The sequence below is a fragment of the Schistocerca nitens genome, chromosome 6 (genome assembly GCF_023898315.1).
Source record: "Schistocerca nitens isolate TAMUIC-IGC-003100 chromosome 6, iqSchNite1.1, whole genome shotgun sequence".
NCBI lineage: Eukaryota > Metazoa > Arthropoda > Insecta > Orthoptera > Acrididae > Schistocerca > Schistocerca nitens.
The window spans coordinates 661,882,284-661,900,135 of record NC_064619.1 but is presented as its reverse complement, the minus strand read 5'-3'; positions in this window follow the sequence as shown (position 1 = coordinate 661,900,135).

The following is a 17,852-nucleotide window of genomic DNA, read 5'->3' as shown; positions in this document are numbered from 1 at the left end:
CTTTCGATAGTTACAATAAATGATTTGATATGCATCGCAGATAAGCTCAGGATTCCTAGAGGAAGATACAAGCAGTGACCATGATCACACGAGTCACACGGACAGAAGTTTCCTTGGACCCTGTATAACGTAATAGTGTCGCAATTTCAGTGTTGCATCATGAATATGAGGGTTTGATAGTTACAGTTAAATATTTGATATGCATCGGAAATACGCTCTCGTCTCCCAGGGGAGGCTACAAGCAGTGGCCGTAATCACTCAAGTGTCATGGAGAGAAATCGCTATGGACCCTGTAGTATTTAATCGCGACGCAATTTCTGTGTTGCATCGTCAATATGAGCGTTCGAAAGTTACAGTAATCGACTTGCTCTGCATCGGAAACAAGCCTAGGTCACACAGGGGAGGTTACAAGCAGGGGCCGTAATCGCTTGAGTATCGTGGAGAGAAGTCGCCATGGACCCTGTAGTATTTAATCGCGACGCAATTTCTGTGTTGCATCGTCAATATGAGCGTTCGATAGTTACAATAAACGATTTGATATGCATCGGAAATAAGCTCAGGATTCCTAGAGGAAGATACAAGCAGTGACCATGATCACGCGAGTCACACGGAGAGAAGTTACCTTGGACCCTGTATTATTTAATAGTGTTGCAATTTCAGTGTTGCATCGTCAATATGAGGGTTTGATGGTTACAGTAAAATATTTGATATGCATCGGAAATACGCTCTGGTCTCCCAGGGGAGGCTACAAGCAGTGGCCGTAATCACTCAAGTGCCATGGAGAGAAATCGCCATGGACCCTGTAGTATTTTATCGCGACGCAATTTATGTGTTGCATCGTCAATATGAGCTATCGAGAGTTACAGTAATCGACTTGCTCTGCATCGCAAACAAGCCTAGGTCACTTAGGGGAGGTTACAAGCAGGGGCCGTAATCACTCGAGTATCGTGGAGAGAGGTCGCCATGGACCCTGTAGTATTTCATCGCGACGCAATTTCTGTGTTGCATCGTCAATACGAGCGTTCGATAGTTACAATAAACGATTCGATATGCATCGGAAATAAGCTCAGGATTCCTAGAGGAGGATACAAGCAGTGACCATGATCACGCGAGTCACACGGGGGGAAGTTACCTAGAACCCTATATTACTTAATAGTGTTGCAAAATGAGTTTTGCATCGGCAATATGAGGGTTTGATAGTTACAGTTAAATATTAGATATGCATCGGAAATACGCTCTGGTCTCCCAGCGGAGGCTACAAGCAGTGGCCGTAACCACTCAAGTGCCATGGAGAGAAATCGCCATGGACCCTGTAGTATTTAATCGCGACGCAATTTCTGTGTTGCATCGTCAATATGAGCATCGGAAAGAAGCCTAGTTCACGCAGGGGAGGTTACAAGCAGGGGCCGTAATCACTCGAGTATCGTAGAGAGAAATCGCCATGCACCCTGTAGTATTTAATCGCGACGCAATTTCTGTGTTGCATCGTCAATATGAGCGTTCGAAAGTTACAATAAATGATTTGATACGCATCGCAAATAAGCGCAGGATTCCTAGAGGAGGATACAAGCAGTGACCAGGATCACACGAGTCACATGGACAGAAGTTTCCTTGGACCCTGTATTATGTAATAGTGTCGCAATTTCCGTGTTGCATCGTGAATGTGAGGGTTTGATAGTTACAGTTAAATATTTGATATGCATCGGAAATACGCTCTGGTCTGCCAGGGGAGGCTACAAGCAGTCGCCGTAATCACTCAAGTGCCATGGAGAGAAATCGCCATGGACCCTGTAGTATTACATCGCGACGCAATTTCTGTGTTGCATCGTCAATATCAGCGTTCGATACTTACAATAAACGATTTGATATGCATTGCAAATAAGCTCACGATTCCTAAAGGAGGATACAAGCAGTGACCATGATCACGCGAGTCACATGGAGAGAAGTTACCATGGACGCTGTATTATTTAATAGTGTCGCAATTTCAGTGTTGCATCGACAATATGAGGGATTGATAGTTACAGTTAAATATTTGATATGCATCGGAAATACGCTCTGGTCTCCGAGGGGAGGCTACAAGCAGTGGCCGTAATCACTCAAGTGCCATGGAGAGAAATCGCCATGGACCCTGTAGTATTTAATCGCGACGCAATTTCTGTGTTGCATCGTCAATATGAGCATCGGCAAGAAGCCTAGTTCACACAGGGGAGGTTACAAGCAGGGGCCGTAATCACTCGAGTATCGTGGAGAGAAATCGCCATGGACCCTGTAGTATTTAATCGCGACGCAATTTCTGTGTTGCATCGTCAATATGAGCGTTCGATAGTTACAATAAACGATTTGATATGCATCGCAAATAAGCGCAGGATTCCTAGAGGAGGATACAAGCAGTGACCATGATCACACGAGTCACACGGACAGAAGTTTCCTTGGACCCTGTATTATGTAATAGTGTCGCAATTTCCGTGTTGCATCGTGAACGTGTGGGGTTGATAGTTACAGTTAAATATTTGATATGCATCGAAAATACGCTCTGGTCTCCCAGGGGAGGCTACAAGCTGTGGCCGTAATCACTCAAGTGCCATGGAGAGAAATCGCCATGGACCCTGTAGTATTTTATCGCGACGCAATTTCAGTGTTGCATTGTCAATTTGAGCGTTCGAGTGTTACAGCAATTTCCTTCTAATGCATAGGAAACAAGGCTATATCACACATGGGAGGTTACAGGCCGTGGCCATAATCACTTAAGTCCCATGGAGAGAAGTGAACATGGACCCTGCAGTGTTTTATCGCGACGCAATTTCTGTGTTGCATCGTCAATATGAGCGTTCGAGAGTTACAGTAATCGATTTGTTATGCAACGGACGCAAGCCTAGGTCACACAGGGGAAGTGACAGGCAGTGTCCGCAATCACTCGAGTCCCATGAAGAAAAGTGAACATGGACCCTGCAGTGATTTACCGCGACGCAATTTCTGGGTTGTATCGTCAATATGAGCGTTCGAGAATTACAGTAATCGATTTGTTATGCATCGTAAACAAGCCTAGGTCACACAGGGGAGGTTACAAGCAGTGGCCGTAATCACTCGAGTCCCATGGAGAGAAGTCGCCATGGACCCTGTAGTATTTTATACAACGCAATTACTGTGTTGCATCGTCAAAATGAGCGTTCGAGAGTTACAGTAATCGATTTCTTACGCATCAAACACAAGCCTAGGTCACACAGGGGAGGTTACAAGCAGTGGCCGTAATCACTCGAGTTCCATGAAGAGAAGTCATCATGGACCCAGTAGTATTTTATCGCGACGTAATTTCTCTGTTGCATCGTCAATATGAGCGGTTTTCAGTTACAGTATTCTATTTGTTATGCGTCGGAAACAAGCCTATGTCACACAGGTGAGGTTACAAGCAGAGGCGGTAATCACTGGAGTCCCATGGAGAGACGTCAACGTGGATCATATAGTAGTATTCTAACGCGACCCAATTTCTGTGCTGCATCTTCTTTATGTGCGTTCGAGAGTTACAGTAATCGATTTGTTATGCATCGGAAACAAGCCTAGGTCACACAGCGGAGGTTACAAGAGGTGGCCAATCACTCGAGTCCCATGGAGAGAAATCACCATGGACCCTGTAGTATTTTATCGCGACACAATTTTTGTGTTGCTTCGTCAATATGAGAGTTCGAGAGTTACAGTAATCGATTTGTTATGCATCGGAAACAAAACTAGGTCACACAGGGGAAGTTACAGACAGTGGCCGTAATCTCTCGATTCCCATGGAGAGAAATGAACATGGACCCCATAGTAGTTTATCGCGACGCAATTTCAGTGCTGCATCGTCAATATGAGCGTTCGAGTGTTACAGTAATCCACTTCTTATGCATAGGAAACAAGGCTAGGTCTCTCATGGGGGGTTACAAGCAGTGGCCATAATCACTTGAGTCCCATGGATGGAAGTCAACATGGACCCTGTAGTATTTTATCGCGACGCAATTTCTGTGTTGCATCGTAAATATGTGCGTTCGAGTGTTACTGTAATCGATTTGTTATGCATTGGAAACAAGCCTAGGTCACACAGGGGAGGTTATAAGCTGTGGCCGTAATCACTCGAGTCCCATGCAAGGAAGTCAACATGGACCCTGTAGTATTTCATCGCGACGCAATTTCTGTGTTGCATCGTCAATAAGAGCAATCGAGAGTTACAGTAATCGTTTTCTTATCCATCGGGGATAAGCCTAGGTCACACAGGGGAAGTTACAGGCAGTGGCCATAAACACTTTAGTCCCATAGAGAGAAGTGAACATGGACCCTGCAGTGTTTTGTCGCGACGCAATTTCTGTTTTGCACGTCAATATGAGCATTCGAGAGTTACAGTAATCGATTTGTTATGCATCACTAACAAGCCTAAGCCACACAGGGGAGGTTACTAGCAGTGGCCGTAATGACTCGAGTCCCATGGATAGAAGTTAATATGGACCCTGTAGTATTTTATCGCGACGCAATTTCTGTGTGGCATCGTCAATATGAGCGTTCGACAGTTACAGTAATCGATTTGTTATGCATCAGAAACAAGCCTAGGTCATACAGGGGATGTTACAGGCAGTGGCCATAATCACTCGAATCCCATGGAGAGAAGTCGCCATGGACCCTGTAGTATTTTATCGCGACGCAATTTCTGCGTTGCATCGTCAATATGACGGTTTTAGAGTTACAGTAATCGATTTGTTATGCGTCAGAAACAAGCCTAGGTCACACAGGGGAGGTTACAAGCAGTAGCCATAATCACTTTAGTCCCATGGAGAGAAATTTCCATGGACCCTGTAGTATTTAATCGCGACGCAATTTCTGTATTGCTTCGTCAATATTAGCGTTCGAGAGTTACAGTAATCGATTTGTTATGCATCAGGAACAAGCCTAGGTCACACAGCGGAGGTTACAAGCAGTGGCCGTAATCTCTTGAGTCCCATGGAGAGGAATCAACATGGATCCTGTAGTATTTTATCGCCTCGCAATTTCTGTGTTGCATCGTCAATATGAGGGTTCGAGAGTTACAGTAATCGATTTGTTATGCATCAGAAACAAGCCTAGGTCACACAGGGGAGGCTTCAGGCAGTGGCCGTAATCACTCGAGTCCCATGGAGAGAAATCGCCATGGACCCTGCAGTATTTAATCGCAAAGCCATTTCTGTTGTGCTTCGTCAATATGAGCATTCGAGAGTTACAGTAATCGATTTGTTATGCATCATGAACAAGCCAAGGTCACACAGGGGAGTTTACAAGTAGTGGCCGTATTCACTTGGGTCCCATGGACAGAAATCGCCAAGGACCCTGTAGTATTTAATCGCGACGCAATTTCTGTGTTGCATCGCCAATATGATGGTTCGAGTGTTACAGTAATGGATTGGATATGTATCATAACAAGCCTTGGTCACACAGGGGAGGTTACAGGAAGTGGCCGTAATAACTCGAGTCCCATGGAGAGAAGTGAACATGGACCTTGTAGTATTTTATCGCGATGCAATTTCGGTGTTGCATCGTCAATATGAGCGTTCGAGAGTTACAGTAATAATTTTGTTATGCATCGGAAACAAGCCTAGGTCACACAGATGCGGTTACAAGCAGTGGCCGTAATCTCTCGAGTCCCATTGAGAGAAATCAAAATGTACCCTGTAGTATTTTATCGCTACGCAATTTCTGTGTTGCATCGTAAATATGTGCGTTCGAGAGTTACTGTAATCGATTTGTTATGCATCGGAAATAAGCCTAGGTAACACAGAGGAGGCTATAAACTGTGGCCGTAATCACTCGAGTCCCATGGAAGGAAGTCAACATGGACCCTGTAGTATTGTATCGCGACGCAATTTCTGTGTTGCATCGTCAATATGAGCGTTCGAGAGTTACAGTAATCGATTTGTCATGCAACGGACACAAGCCTAGGTCACACAGGGGAAGTGACAGGCAGTGGCCGTAATCACTCGAGTCCCATGGAGAGAAGTGAACATGGACACTGCAGTGATTTTTCGCGACGCAATTTCTGGGTTGCATCGTCAATATGAGCGTTCGAGAATTACAGTAATCGATTTGTTATGCATCGTAAACAAGCCTAGGTCACACAGGGGAGGTTATAAGCAGTGGCCGTAATCACTCGAGTCCCACAGAGAGAAATCTCCATGGACCCTGTAGTAGTTTATGGCGACGCAATCTCTGTGTTGCATCGTCAATATGAGGGTTCGAGAGTTACTGTAATCGATTTGTTATGCATCAGAAACAAGCCTAGGTCACACAGGGGAGGTTACAAGCAGTGGCCATAATCACTCGAACCCATGGACAGAAATCGCCATGGACCCTGTAGTATTTTATCGCGACGCAATTTCTGTGTTGCATCGTCAATATGAGCGTTCGATAGTTACAATAAATGATTTGATATGCATCGCAAATTAGCGCAGGATTCCTAGAGGAGGATACAAGCAGTGACCATGATCACATGAGTCACACGGACAGAAGTTTCATTGGACCCTGTATTATGTAATATTGTCGCAATTTCCGTGTTGCATCGTGAATGTGAGGGTTTGATAGTTACAGTTAAATATTTGATATGCATCGGAAATACGCTCTGGTCTCCCACGGGAGGCTACAAGCAGTGGCCGTAATCACTCAAGTGCCATGGAGAGAAATCGCCATGGACCCTGTAGTATTTTATCGCGACGTAATTTTTGTGTTGCATCGTCAATATGAGCTTTCGATAGTTACAATAAATGATTTGATATGCATCGCAGATAAGCTCAGGATTCCTAGAGGAAGATACAAGCAGTGACCATAATCACACGAGTCACACGGACAGAAGTTTCCTTGGACCCTGTATAACGTAATAGTGTCGCAATTTCAGTGTTGCATCATGAATATGAGGGTTTGATAGTTACAGTTAAATATTTGATATGCATCGGAAATACGCTCTCGTCTCCCAGGGGAGGCTACAAGCAGTGGCCGTAATCACTCAAGTGTCATGGAGAGAAATCGCCATGGACCCTGTAGTATTTTATCGCGACGCAATTTCTGTGTTGCATCGTCAATATGAGCGTTCGAAAGTTACAGTAATCGACTTGCTCTGCATCGGAAACAAGCCTAGGTCACACAGGGGAGGTTACAAGCAGGGGCCGTAATCGCTTGAGTATCGTGGAGAGAAGTCTCCATGGACCCTGTAGTATTTAATCGCGACGCAATTTCTGTGTTGCATCGTCAATATGAGCGTTCGATAGTTACAATAAACGATTTGATATGCATCGGAAATAAGCTCAGGATTCCTAGAGGAAGATACAAGCAGTGACCATGATCACGCGAGTCACACGGAGAGAAGTTACCTTGGACCCTGTATTATTTAATAGTGTTGCAATTTCAGTGTTGCATCGTCAATATGAGGGTTTGATGGTTACAGTAAAATATTTGATATGCATCGGAAATACGCTCTGGTCTCCCAGGGGAGGCTACAAGCAGTGGCCGTAATCACTCAAGTGCCATGGAGAGAAATCGCCATTGACCCTGTAGTATTTTATCGCGACGCAATTTATGTGTTGCATCGTCGATATGAGCTATCGAGAGTTACAGTAATCGACTTGCTCTGCATCGCAAACAAGCCTAGGTCACTTAGGGGAGGTTACAAGCAGGGGCCGTAATCACTCGAGTATCGTGGAGAGAGGTTGCCATGGACCCTGTAGTATTTAATCGCGACGCAATTTCTGTGTTGCATCGTCAATATGAGCATCGGAAAGAAGCCTAGTTCACGCAGGGGAGGTTACAAGCAGGGGCCGTAATCACTCGAGTATCGTGGAGAGAAATCGCCATGCACCCTGTAGTATTTAATCGCGACGCAATTTCTGTGTTGCATCGTCAATATGAGCGTTCGATAGTTACAATAAATGATTTGATACGCATCGCAAATAAGCGCAGGATTCCTAGAGGAGGATACAAGCAGTGTCCATGATCACACGAGTCACATGGACAGAAGTTTCCTTGGACCCTGTATTATGTAATAGTGTCGCAATTTCCGTGTTGCATCGTGAATGTGAGGGTTTGATAGTTACAGTTAAATATTTGATATGCATCGGAAATACGCTCTGGTCTCCCAGGGGAGGCTACAAGCAGTGGCCGCAATCACTCAAGTGCCATGGAGAGAAATCGCCATGGACCCTGTAGTATTTTATCGCGACGTAATTTCTGTGTTGCATCGTCAATATGAGCTTTCGATAGTTACAATAAATGATTTGATATGCATCGCAAATAAGCTCAGGACTCCTAGAGGAAGATACAAGCAGTGACCATGATCACACGAGTCACACGGACAGAAGTTTCCTTGGACCCTGTATAACGTAATAGTGTCGCAATTTCAGTGTTGCATCATGAATATGAGGGTTTGATAGTTACAGTTAAATATTTGATATGCATCGGAAATACGCTCTGGTCTCCCAGGGGAGGCTACAAGCAGTGGCCGTAATCACTCAAGTGTCATGGAGAGAAATCGCCATGGACCCTGTAGTATTTTATCGCGACGCAATTTCTGTGTTGCATCGTCAATATGAGCGTTCGAAAGTTACAGTAATCGACTTGCTCTGCATCGGAAACAAGCCTAGGTCACACAGCGGAGGTTACAAGCAGGGGCCGTAATCGCTTGAGTATCGTGGAGAGAAGTCGCCATGGACCCTGTAGTATTTAATCGCGACGCAATTTCTGTGTTGCATCGTCAATATGAGCGTTCGACAGTTACAATAAACGATTTGATATGCATCGGAAATAAGCTCAGGATTCCTAGAGGAAGATACAAGCAGTGACCATGATCACTCGAGTCACACGGAGAGAAGTTACCTTGGACCCTGTATTATTTAATAGTGTTGCAATTTCAGTGTTGCATCGTCAATATGAGGGTTTGATGGTTACAGTAAAATATTTGATATGCATCGGAAATACGCTCTGGTCTCCCAGGGGAGGCTACAAGCAGTGGCCGTAATCACTCAAGTGCCATGGAGAGAAATCGCCATGGACCCTGTAGTATTTTATCGCGACGCAATTTATGTGTTGCATCGTCAATATGAGCTATCGAGAGCTACAGTAATCGACTTGCTCTGCATCGCAAACAAGCCTAGGTCACTTAGGGGAGGTTACAAGCAGGGGCCGTAATCACTCGAGTATCGTGGAGAGAGGTCGCCATGGACCCTGTAGTATTTCATCGCGACGCAATTTCTGTGTTGCATCGTCAATATCAGCGTTCGATACTTACAATAAACGATTTGATATGCATTGCAAATAAGCTCACGATTCCTAAAGGAGGATACAAGCAGTGACCATGATCACGCGAGTCACATGGAGAGAAGTCACCATGGACGCTGTATTATTTAATAGTGTCGCAATTTCAGTGTTGCATCGACAATATGAGGGATTGATAGTTACAGTTAAATATTTGATATGCATCGGAAATACGCTCTGGTCTCCGAGGGGAGGCTACAAGCAGTGGCCGTAATCACTCAAGTGCCATGGAGAGAAATCGCCATGGACCCTGTAGTATTTAATCGCGACGCAATTTCTGTGTTGCATCGTCAATATGAGCATCGGCAAGAAGCCTAGTTCACACAGGGGAGGTTACAAGCAGGGGCCGTAATCACTCGAGTATCGTGGAGAGAAATCGCCATGGACCCTGTAGTATTTAATCGCGACGCAATTTCTGTGTTGCATCGTCAATATGAGCGTTCGATAGTTACAATAAACGATTTGATATGCATCGCAAATAAGCGCAGGATTCCTAGAGGAGGATACAAGCAGTGACCATGATCACACGAGTCACACGGACAGAAGTTTCCTTGGACCCTGTATTATGTAATAGTGTCGCAATTTCCGTGTTGCATCGTGAATGTGAGGGGTTGATAGTTACAGTTAAATATTTGATATGCATCGGAAATACGCTCTGGTCTCCCAGGGGAGGCTACAAGCAGTGGCCGTAATCACTCAAGTGCCATGGAGAGAAATCGCCATGGACCCTGTAGTATTTTATCGCGACGCAATTTCAGTGTTGCATCGTCAATATGAGCGTTCGAGTGTTACAGCAATTTCCTTCTAATGCATAGGAAACAAGGCTATATCACACATGGGAGGTTACAGGCCGTGGCCATAATCACTTAAGTCCCATGGAGAGAAGTGAACATGGACCCTGCAGTGTTTTATCGCGACGCAATTTCTGTGTTGCATCGTCAATATGAGCGTTCGAGAGTTACAGTAATCGATTTGTTATGCAACGGACGCAAGCCTAGGTCACACAGGGGAAGTGACAGGCAGTGTCCGCAATCACTCGAGTCCCATGAAGAAAAGTGAACATGGACCCTGCAGTGATTTACCGCGACGCAATTTCTGGGTTGTATCGTCAATATGAGCGTTCGAGAATTACAGTAATCGATTTGTTATGCATCGTAAACAAGCCTAGGTCACACAGGGGAGGTTACAAGCAGTGGCCGTAATCACTCGAGTCCCATGGAGAGAAGTCGCCATGGACCCTGTAGTATTTTATACAACGCAATTACTGTGTTGCATCGTCAAAATGAGCGTTCGAGAGTTACAGTAATCGATTTCTTACGCATCAGAAACAAGCCTAGGTCACACAGGGGAGGTTACAAGCAGTGGCTGTAATCTCTCGAGTTCCATGAAGAGAAGTCATCATGGACCCAGTAGTATTTTATCGCGACGTAATTTCTCTGTTGCATCGTCAATATGAGCGGTTTTCAGTTACAGTAATCTATTTGTTATGCGTCGGAAACAAGCCTATGTCACACAGGTGAGGTTACATTCAGAGGCGGTAATCACTGGAGTCCCATGGAGAGACGTCAACGTGGATCATATAGTAGTATTCTAACGCGACCCAATTTCTGTGCTGCATCTTCTTTATGTGCGTTCGAGAGTTACAGTAATCGATTTGTTATGCATCGGAAACAAGCCTAGGTCACACAGCGGAGGTTACAAGAGGTGGCCAATCACTCGAGTCCCATGGAGAGAAATCACCATGGACCCTGTAGTATTTTATCGCGACACAATTTTTGTGTTGCTTCGTCAATATGAGAGTTCGAGAGTTACAGTAATCGATTTGTTATGCATCCGAAACAAAACTAGGTCACACAGGGGAAGTTACAGACAGTGGCCGTAATCTCTCGATTCCCATGGAGAGAAATGAACATGGACCCCATAGTAGTTTATCGCGACGCAATTTCAGTGCTGCATCGTCAATATGAGCGTTCGAGTGTTACAGTAATCCACTTCTTATGCATAGGAAACAAGGCTAGGTCTCTCATGGGGGGTTACAAGCAGTGGCCATAATCACTTGAGTCCCATGGATGGAAGTCAACATGGACCCTGTAGTATTTTATCGCGACGCAATTTCTGTGTTGCATCGTAAATATGTGCGTTCGAGTGTTACTGTAATCGATTTGTTATGCATTGGAAACAAGCCTAGGTCACACAGGGGAGGTTATAAGCTGTGGCCGTAATCACTCGAGTCCCATGCAAGGAAGTCAACATGGACCCTGTAGTATTTCATCGCGACGCAATTTCTGTGTTGCATCGTCAATAAGAGCAATCGAGAGTTACAGTAATCGTTTTCTTATCCATCGGGGATAAGCCTAGGTCACACAGGGGAAGTTACAGGCAGTGGCCATAAACACTTTAGTCCCATGGAGAGAAGTGAACATGGACCCTGCAGTGTTTTGTCGCGACGCAATTTCTGTTTTGCACGTCAATATGAGCATTCGAGAGTTACAGTAATCGATTTGTTATGCATCACTAACAAGCCTAAGCCACACAGGGGAGGTTACTAGCAGTGGCCGTAATCACTCGAGTCCCATGGATAGAAGTTAATATGGACCCTGTAGTATTTTATCGCGACGCAATTTCTGTGTTGCATCGTCAATATGAGCGTTCGAGAGTTACAGTAATCGATTTGTCATGCAACGGACACAAGCCTAGGTCACACAGGGGAAGTGACAGGCAGTGGCCGTAATCACTCGAGTCCCATGGAGAGAAGTGAACATGGACACTGCAGTGATTTTTCGCGACGCAATTTCTGGGTTGCATCGTCAATATGAGCGTTCGAGAATTACAGTAATCGATTTGTTATGCATCGTAAACAAGCCTAGGTCACACAGGGGAGGTTATAAGCAGTGGCCGTAATCACTCGAGTCCCACAGAAAGAAATCTCCATGGACCCTGTAGTAGTTTATGGCGACGCAATCTCTGTGTTGCATCGTCAATATGAGGGTTCGAGAGTTACTGTAATCGATTTGTTATGCATCAGAAACAAGCCTAGGTCACACAGGGGAGGTTACAAGCAGTGGCCATAATCACTCGAACCCATGGACAGAAATCGCCATGGACCCTGTAGTATTTTATCGCGACGCAATTTCTGTGTTGCATCGTCAATATGAGCGTTCGATAGTTACAATAAATGATTTGATATGCATCGCAAATAAGCGCAGGATTCCTAGAGGAGGATACAAGCAGTAACCATGATCACATGAGTCACACGGACAGAAGTTTCATTGGACCCTGTATTATGTAATATTGTCGCAATTTCCGTGTTGCATCGTGAATGTGAGGGTTTGATAGTTACAGTTAAATATTTGATATGCATCGGAAATACGCTCTGGTCTCCCACGGGAGGCTACAAGCAGTGGCCGTAATCACTCAAGTGCCATGGAGGGAAATCGCCTTGGACCCTGTAGTATTTTATCGCGACGTAATTTTTGTGTTGCATCGTCAATATGAGCTTTCGATAGTTACAATAAATGATTTGATATGCATCGCAGATAAGCTCAGGATTCCTAGAGGAAGATACAAGCAGTGACCATAATCACACGAGTCACACGGACAGAAGTTTCCTTGGACCCTGTATAACGTAATAGTGTCGCAATTTCAGTGTTGCATCATGAATATGAGGGTTTGATAGTTACAGTTAAATATTTGATATGCATCGGAAATACGCTCTCGTCTCCCAGGGGAGGCTACAAGCAGTGGCCGTAATCACTCAAGTGTCATGGAGAGAAATCGCCATGGACCCTGTAGTATTTTATCGCGACGCAATTTCTGTGTTGCATCGTCAATATGAGCGTTCGAAATTACAGTAATCGACTTGCTCTGCATCGGAAACAAGCCTAGGTCACACAGGGGAGGTTACAAGCAGGGGCCGTAATCGCTTGAGTATCGTGGAGAGAAGTCGCCATGGAACCTGTAGTATTTAATCGCGACGCAATTTCTGTGTTGCATCGTCAATATGAGCGTTCGATAGTTACAATAAACGATTTGATATGCATCGGAAATAAGCTCAGGATTCCTAGAGGAAGATGCAAGCAGTGACCATGATCACGCGAGTCACACGGAGAGAAGTTACCTTGGACCCTGTATTATTTAATAGTGTTGCAATTTCAGTGTTGCATCGTCAATATGAGGGTTTGATGGTTACAGTAAAATATTTGATATGCATCGGAAATACGCTCTGGTCTCCCAGGGGAGGCTACAAGCAGTGGCCGTAATCACTCACGTGCCATGGAGAGAAATCGCCATGGACCCTGTAGTATTTTATCGCGACGCAATTTATGTGTTGCATCGTCGATATGAGCTATCGAGAGTTACAGTAATCGACTTGCTCTGCATCGCAAACAAGCCTAGGTCACTTAGGGGAGGTTACAAGCAGGGGCCGTAATCACTCGAGTATCGTGGAGAGAGGTCGCCATGGACCCTGTAGTATTTCATCGCGACGCAATTTCTGTGTTGCATCGTCAATATGAGAGTTCGATAGTTACAATAAACGATTCGATATGCATCGGAAATAAGCTCAGGATTCCTAGAGGTTGATACAAGCAGTGACCATGATCACGCGAGTCACACGGGGGGAAGTTACCTAGAACCCTATATTACTTAATAGTGTTGCAAAATGAGTTTTGCATCGGCAATATGAGGGTTTGATAGTTACAGTTAAATATTAGATATGCATCGGAAATACGCTCTGGTCTCCCAGCGGAGGCTACAAGCAGTGGCCGTAATCACTCAAGTGCCATGGAGAGAAATCGCCATGGACCCTGTAGTATTTAATCGCGACGCAATTTCTGTGTTGCATCGTCAATATGAGCATCGGAAAGAAGCCTAGTTCACGCAGGGGAGGTTACAAGCAGGGGCCGTAATCACTCGAGTATCGTGGAGAGAAATCGCCATGCACCCTGTAGTATTTAATCGCGACGCAATTTCTGTGTTGCATCGTCAATATGAGCGTTCGATAGTTACAATAAATGATTTGATACGCATTGCAAATAAGCGCAGGATTCCTAGAGGAGGATACAAGCAGTGTCCATGATCACACGAGTCACATGGACAGAAGTTTCCTTGGACCCTGTATTATGTAATAGTGTCGCAATTTCCGTGTTGCATCGTGAATGTGAGGGTTTGATAGTTACAGTTAAATATTTGATATGCATCGGAAATACGCTCTGGTCTCCCAGGGGAGGCTACAAGCAGTGGCCGCAATCACTCAAGTGCCATGGAGAGAAATCGCCATGGACCCTGTAGTATTTTATCGCGACGTAATTTCTGTGTTGCATCGTCAATATGAGCTTTCGATAGTTACAATAAATGATTTGATATGCATCGCAAATAAGCTCAGGACTCCTAGAGGAAGATACAAGCAGTGACCATGATCACACGAGTCACACGGACAGAAGTTTCCTTGGACCCTGTATAACGTAATAGTGTCGCAATTTCAGTGTTGCATCATGAATATGAGGGTTTGATAGTTACAGTTAAATATTTGATATGCATCGGAAATACGCTCTGGTCTCCCAGGGGAGGCTACAAGCAGTGGCCGTAATCACTCAAGTGTCATGGAGAGAAATCGCCATGGACCCTGTAGTATTTTATCGCGACGCAATTTCTGTGTTGCATCGTCAATATGAGCGTTCGAAAGTTACAGTAATCGACTTGCTCTGCATCGGAAACAAGCCTAGGTCACACAGGGGAGGTTACAAGCAGGGGCCGTAATCGCTTGAGTATCGTGGAGAGAAGTCGCCATGGACCCTGTAGTATTTAATCGCGACGCAATTTCTGTGTTGCATCGTCAATATGAGCGTTCGACAGTTACAATAAACGATTTGATATGCATCGGAAATAAGCTCAGGATTCCTAGAGGAAGATACAAGCAGTGACCATGATCACGCGAGTCACACGGAGAGAAGTTACCTTGGACGCTGTATTATTTAATAGTGTTGCAATTTCAGTGTTGCATCGTCAATATGAGGGTTTGATGGTTACAGTAAAATATTTGATATGCATCGGAAATACGCTCTGGTCTCCCAGGGGAGGCTACAAGCAGTGGCCGTAATCACTCAAGTGCCATGGAGAGAAATCGCCATGGACCCTGTAGTATTTTATCGCGACGCAATTTATGTGTTGCATCGTCAATATGAGCTATCGAGAGCTACAGTAATCGACTTGCTCTGCATCGCAAACAAGCCTAGGTCACTTAGGGGAGGTTACAAGCAGGGGCCGTAATCACTCGAGTATCGTGGAGAGAGGTCGCCATGGACCCTGTAGTATTTCATCGCGACGCAATTTCTGTGTTGCATCGTCAATATGAGCGTTCGATAGTTACAATAAACGATTCGATATGCATCGGAAATAAGCTCAGGATTCCTAGAGGAAGATACAAGCAGTGACCATGATCACACGAGTCACACGGACAGAAGTTTCCTTGGATCCTGTATTACGTAATAGTGTCGCAATTCCAGTGTTGCATCGTGAATATGAGGGTTTGATAGTTACAGTTAAATATTTGATATGCATCGGAAATACGCTCTGGTCTGCCAGGGGAGGCTACAAGCAGTCGCCGTAATCACTCAAGTGCCATGGAGAGAAATCGCCATGGACCCTGTAGCATTTCATCGCGACGCAATTTCTGTGTTGCATCGTCAATATCAGCGTTCGATACTTACAATAAACGATTTGATATGCATTGCAAATAAGCTCACGATTCCTAAAGGAGGATACAAGCAGTGACCATGATCACGCGAGTCACATGGAGAGAAGTTACCATGGACGCTGTATTATTTAATAGTGTCGCAATTTCAGTGTTGCATCGACAATATGAGGGATTGATAGTTACAGTTAAATATTTGATATGCATCGGAAATACGCTCTGGTCTCCCAGGGGAGGCTACAAGCAGTGGCCGTAATCACTCAAGTGCCATGGAGAGAAATCGCCATGGACCCTGTAGTATTTTATCGCGACGCAATTTCAGTGTTGCATCGTCAATATGAGCGTTCGAGTGTTACAGCAATTTCCTTCTAATGCATAGGAAACAAGGCTATATCACACATGGGAGGTTACAGGCCGTGGCCATAATCACTTAAGTCCCATGGAGAGAAGTGAACATGGACCCTGCAGTGTTTTATCGCGACGCAATTTCTGTGTTGCATCGTCAATATGAGCGTTCGAGAGTTACAGTAATCGATTTGTTATGCAACGGACGCAAGCCTAGGTCACACAGGGGAAGTGACAGGCAGTGTCCGCAATCACTCGAGTCCCATGAAGAAAAGTGAACATGGACCCTGCAGTGATTTACCGCGACGCAATTTCTGGGTTGTATCGTCAATATGAGCGTTCGAGAATTACAGTAATCGATTTGTTATGCATCGTAAACAAGCCTAGGTCACACAGGGGAGGTTACAAGCAGTGGCCGTAATCACTCGAGTCCCATGGAGAGAAGTCGCCATGGACCCTGTAGTATTTTATACAACGCAATTACTGTGTTGCATCGTCAAAATGAGCGTTCGAGAGTTACAGTAATCGATTTCTTACGCATCAGAAACAAGCCTAGGTCACACAGGGGAGGTTACAAGCAGTGGCTGTAATCTCTCGAGTTCCATGAAGAGAAGTCATCATGGACCCAGTAGTATTTTATCGCGACGTAATTTCTCTGTTGCATCGTCAATATGAGCGGTTTTCAGTTACAGTAATCTATTTGTTATGCGTCGGAAACAAGCCTATGTCACACAGGTGAGGTTACAAGCAGAGGCGGTAATCACTGGAGTCCCATGGAGAGACGTCAACGTGGATCATATAGTAGTATTCTAACGCGACCCAATTTCTGTGCTGCATCTTCTTTATGTGCGTTCGAGAGTTACAGTAATCGATTTGTTATGCATCGGAAACAAGCCTAGGTCACACAGCGGAGGTTACAAGAGGTGGCCAATCACTCGAGTCCCATGGAGAGAAATCACCATGGACCCTGTAGTATTTTATCGCGACACAATTTTTGTGTTGCTTCGTCAATATGAGAGTTCGAGAGTTACAGTAATCGATTTGTTATGCATCGGAAACAAAACTAGGTCACACAGGGGAAGTTACAGACAGTGGCCGTAATCTCTCGATTCCCATGGAGAGAAATGAACATGGACCCCATAGTAGTTTATCGCGACGCAATTTCAGTGCTGCATCGTCAATATGAGCGTTCGAGTGTTACAGTAATCCACTTCTTATGCATAGGAAACAAGGCTAGGTCTCTCATGGGGGGTTACAAGCAGTGGCCATAATCACTTGAGTCCCATGGATGGAAGTCAACATGGACCCTGTAGTATTTTATCGCGACGCAATTTCTGTGTTGCATCGTAAATATGTGCGTTCGAGTGTTACTGTAATCGATTTGTTATGCATTGGAAACAAGCCTAGGTCACACAGGGGAGGTTATAAGCTGTGGCCGTAATCACTCGAGTCCCATGCAAGGAAGTCAACATGGACCCTGTAGTATTTCATCGCGACGCAATTTCTGTGTTGCATCGTCAATAAG